We start from the raw sequence: 5601 nt of genomic DNA on the forward strand, positions 1-5601 counted from the left end.
TTTCTACCAAGCTCTGTAGATCTTTCTCTTTCTTGACCTATAACATCTCCTTCAGGTTCCTCATCCCCATGGAAATACTATATTTAAATAGCATGCATGATTTTTTAAAATGAGAACCTCTGAGTTCCATCAGTAATGACACACAAAAAATATAAAAATAGATCATGCTTTCAAGGGTAATAGACATTTTAATACCGGCATGATTTGTCAAATATCTATAATCCTTCTCAAATCACCTTTGACGGTGCTTTTTTTTTTCTTTTCCTCTCACAAGAAAAATCATTATTCATCTTAGAGAGAACATCTTGTCAAGTGTTGCAGTTCAACAAAATAAGGAAAACATCACTGCCAAAATGCAGTAAATGTGATTACACAAGGCCAAGGAGAAGCCCATAATTAGATCATTACCATGGAAACAACCTAATTACATGTGTAAAGCAAAGAGGGCTGAGTTGCAGATCTGAATATGTTAATACCATTGTCTATGTTATAATATTTCTGCTACTTAGCCTTCCCCAAATATAATCACATAAGCCACATATATAAATCTCAACTCAGTTTAAATGAATGAAAAAATACTATGCAGTTATGTGAATGGAGTTCAGGATATTCACTCTCTTTAATGTGAACATATACCTATCCCCTTAAATAAGAAAACAATGTTGTGTGTATTAATAATTGATATATATTAGCATGTAAATGGCCGAATGGCCTTAAGTATGCATTCTGGAATTTCACACAGTACAAAATTTATAAGGACAACCAAAGTTAGGGCAAAGTAATTTAATTTTTTAAACCATAAATTCTTTATTAATATTAGGAAATAATTTTACATGGTTTACTCTTAGTTTTTTATTGGTCAGTTGTTTTTTACAGTCTCATTTGATCCCTTAAGGCCAAACTGTGAGTGTTCAAGCCACAGTCAAAGATATAAGCCACATCCTCAAGTGGGGAGTGGAAGACTACCCAGAACAACTTTATTAATATAAGGGCTTATTTTACTTTTTTCAATTATCAAATTTAAATACCTGTTTCTAATTGCCTTTTAACACTATTTACAAATGTTCTTATGTTTGCATTTCTTAAGCATCTTCCGTTTTCTGTCCTTGCTTTTCCCAACTGGACCCTCCTTTTTCAGTAATCTCAGACTCTGGCTGTCATTTGCACTTCGAGCGGATATTGCTCCTTCCCTGCTGAAGTTATAAGGAGGGCTTCGGGGATGCTGCTCTGTCCTCCCATGCAGTGTCATTTGGAAAGTATCTTCCCCAGATATTGCCTAGTCCTTGACCCCCACCTGCACCTCTCCTGGAAATAGCATGGCTTCCAGAGGTGAGGGGGGCAAAAAAAAGAGATGTTGCTGATGCTCCTCACGCCCTGCCCCCTGCTCCTCAACACACGGGATCAGACTGAGACAGAGCGCAGAGCTGAGGATAAGGGTATGAAGAAGGGCCTTTTCATTTTCTCACTGGTCTGCACTTTTCATGCCGTTTATATGACTCTAACTCTGGCAATGCTCCTTTCCTGCCATTTTCTACTCTTCCCTACAGACACTGGTCTCCTGCTGGGGAGGAGAAAAGGAGAGAAGAATGGAGGGAACTATGGCTCTTTTGGGGATAGAGGTACAGACTCTTTCTGGAGCTATTTTCTACCTGTCTTCTTTAGCTTTCTCCTCCCAGTGCAAAACACACACACACACACACACACACACACACACACACACACACACACACACACACATATCTGGGAACTGAGAGGGAGAAGTTCAGAGTCCATCAGCAGCTCAAGGATCTTAGTCCCAGATAACAATATCTTCTTTTGATAGAGGAACCAAGGGATGTGGTACATGACCTGGTAACTAGCTGGGGACAGGGAACAGAGTCCATCAACTCAAGCACAGGATCTGAAAGAGAAAGGGAGCTTGATGGAGGGAAGATAGCTGAGCTTAGTCAGAAGTTGGTTCTGTCTTTGAATTGTCATCTTGTGTGACTCACTTTTCCACTAAGCCCTCAAATTTCTCCTGTCTATATAGGAATAGGAAAGGACAAGATGAAGTTTAGATCTTCTGCAAACTCTAACATTCTGATTCTATGGTTGTAACGTAGGCTGAGCAAAGCCCTGCTTCCTGCCTTCTTCCCTTCTACATTCAGCCAGGATGGTCCCAGGACAGCATGCTGGGCTCATGCAGGCCCCTGTTCCCTTTGTTGTCTAGCCATCCAGGCTGTAAAGCATACACACACACTGCTGGGATAAAAGGAGACTGAAATGGAGACAAGATTACTATATTCGGGCTTAAGCCAATCACATAACCTCTTTAGGCCTTAATTTACTCTTCTATTGAAAGATGGCAGTGGGAAGGAATCTGGAGAGAAGAGATCTGGAGGGGATCTCTAAAATTTCCTCCAACTATTACATGTGGAAAATTCACTTTCTTTATGACTGCTTTCCTCAGCTTTCTCCCATACTCAGCAACCTTCAGTGACTCCCCATTTTCATATATTCCAAATGCAAAAGCCACTGCCTTTCAAAAAACTCTTAATCCAGCTACAGTGTTCTTGCCCTATCTTGGTTCCCTTTCTACTCTTTTCCTTCAGTGTCTCACACCCCAGCTCACTGGTCTAACAAGCTTTTCTCACGGATCTGCATGTCCCCAATTCCAGTTTTCTCCTGAGCTCAGTTCTGCATCCCATTCATGAACCTGACACATGCTATACACCCAATAAATGTTTATGGCTGGACTATTGAACCCTACTCTTCCCCCATCAACCAAATCCTATCTTAGTTTACAAGGAACAGATTAGGCCTTGCTCCATCTAGGAGGCTTGCTCTGGTCTCTCTGAATTGCATAATCATATTCTCTTCTAATCCTCAGAATTTATGTTGTTACACACCATTTTGGACCTACAGTCATGACCTCATAATCACCATTAAAAGTATGTGGAAAATGTAATCTACTCATTACAAGTAGACATTCTGAAGACTAATAGCAAGTTCTCTATTTCTTCATAATTATCATTCCACCTTTCTCCACATTGAATTCTTGATAGGTACTTAGGAAATATTAAATGGATAGGCTTAGAGGTGTCCTGAGAACATTTCCTCTACTGGCGATGAATTTTATCCCTATCATACAATCTCCACTTGGCAATGTGCTCATCTTTCAAAAAGAAACTCAAATGGCAGCTCGGTGTGCCTTTTTCTCTACACTGCTAGGCAGAAGTTGTCTCTTTTTCTTATATATGTCTTTTGCCAACTGTCATGTTGCTATTATTATTTGTTTATACATCTGTCTCCCCACCTAAACAATGAGCTGTTTTCCTTCTGGAAAAGAACACACTTCACTTTTGTTGTAATTCCATGCCCAGTACTACTCTCATAACATAAAAAATGCCAAATGATGTTGAATGGATGTATAGAATAACTGCCCATGCTTTTAGGAAAACAATGAGTTTTTGCTTCGTTCTCTTTAAAAGCTCTAGGACCAATTTTTGACAATTTGAGATGAAGGACTAATGTGAGCCTTGACACTAAGTTTATAAGTTAGTGATCTAAGTTGTATTCAGATTCAAGGGATAGAATTATCCACAGGTTTCTAATATCTATGCCAAGTCTCCCCAGCCCCTCCCCCCAATTACTATTAATAGTTTTGAGTTGGCTATGAATTTTACTGTATTCTGTGGCTTCTGAAATCCACATTTGAAAATCATTAAGTTTTTAAAAAAACACCATTCAGAAATTAGCATAGTAGTCTACGGCCATGCCACTGTGAACAAGCCCGATCCAGTCTGAACCTGGAAGCTAAGTAGAGTCGGGCCTGGTTAGTACTTGGATGGGAGACCACCTAGGAAGACCAGGTGCTATAGGCGTAAAAAATAAAAAATAAGGGATTCTAAGCTGACAAGTTCCTTGCAATCTGTGAGGTCAACCAAGGGTTGCCTCGCCCATTAAACAAACAAACAAACAAACATACAAACAAATAAAAAGAATTAGCATAGTTAATATATTAGAAAGTATAAAGAATGTACTTATCACAATATTTTCTCCTGGGGTGGTCCATAGATTGCTGTGAGACTTTAATTGCTTCTTTTACCACCATATGTGTACCTCTCATCATTACTATCTACTTTGAAGTTAGTTTATTAATGTATTACTTATACTGTCTACTAAATGCATATTCTTTGAGAGTGGGAGCAATTTTAGATGCCTCCCTGTTCTGTGTTACACCTAACAATAATTTCTATGGGGCAGGGTCTAAGTAAACAGTTACTGTATGAATCTATTAATGATCATATTCCAAGTTTATGTTATGAGTAAATCACAATTTTAATTACTTTATAGATTATTCATAATTTTGCTTGTGCTTAAGAAGTATCTTTAACTTCCCATGTAATCATCTGGGCTCACTACAACACAGTTCTAATTTAGCTAGTGCCTTTATGAGAGGAAATATTGGAAGAGAAGGTGTATAATAATTGTCTTTGAGATTATCTTTGTACTTTCAGAGTTGGAATGCAAAAATTGCTAACACTTCCACACTTACTGTAGGCTAGCATTGTACTAAAAACTTAACATCATCATTTAATCCTCACAATAACCCTAAGAGGTAATGTGATTATTATCATCTCGTATTAGTGAAAAGAAAACTGAGGCACTCTGAGCTTCAGTAACTGGCTCAAGATCACACGGTGAGTACATGGCAAAACTGGGATTGAAATCTAGGCTGACTGGTCCCAGGTTGTGTTCCTAAAGATTTTGCTAACTGCCTCAACTACCCTGGGTCTTCCAACTCCTTAAAAGTTCAATAAGATAGCATTGAAATATTAGCTTCCAGTATTGTCCAAAAGATATTACAAATAATAAGGGGGGAATAACAAATTAGATGATCAGTTATGCCACTATAAGTAAAAGACAATTGCCCCCTCATGCCCACTCTGTTCCCCGAGATGATATTTCCCAGCCCTTGCCCCCCTCGGCCAAACAAAGCATTCATGGATGGTGCTTTAATTAAACTTTGTTGATTTTTAAGAAATACACATACTATTTAAGTGAAAGGGCTTGTGAGAAGGGGGGATTTTCTTTCACTTGGTAGCAAAATTATTCATCGCCTACTGCTATTAAAAGTCATTTGTTGCTTTAGTCAATACTGCCCGGGGCAGGCCTGGGCTTTATTTGCCACCTCTGTGTGTGAGCCCTGAAATGAGGTTATCGATTTACGATCAGTGTAACTCCTGGCTGACTCCTGGATGTTATGATACAATAATATAGTGTCTTGAGGAAATCACCTGCTACCCCTCAAGGCAGGATCTACATCTTGTTCACTTTCGTTGTCACTATAGCACCTAGCACATAATAAACACTCAATAAATATATGTTGGCAGAATGACTGGATTCATAAATTATTCTTTGGGTATAGATTTTAAGTTTCTAATGGAAAGACTCTGTTTACCACCCTACATAATACTAATATTGAGTTACACAGATATGATGGAGTGAATGAACTATTTACAATTTTCAGGTAAATGGTAAGAACGATGTATTGCTATGTATTGCTGAAGTCATATGCTAGAAGACACATAAAAATAAAAGCTCTGTCAATAACAAAAA

At 38.5% G+C, this 5601-nt stretch overlaps 1 pseudogene; it reads left to right on the forward strand.

Annotated features, from left to right (window-relative positions):
* The first annotated feature begins 3744 nt into the window (after positions 1-3744).
* LOC120597345 (uncharacterized) lies at positions 3745-3863 on the forward strand (annotated as a pseudogene).
* Positions 3864-5601: the final 1738 nt, after the last annotated feature.

Source organism: Pteropus medius, unplaced genomic scaffold, assembly GCF_902729225.1.
Source record: "Pteropus medius unplaced genomic scaffold, Ma_sr-lr_union100, whole genome shotgun sequence".
NCBI classification, from domain to species: domain Eukaryota; kingdom Metazoa; phylum Chordata; class Mammalia; order Chiroptera; family Pteropodidae; genus Pteropus; species Pteropus medius.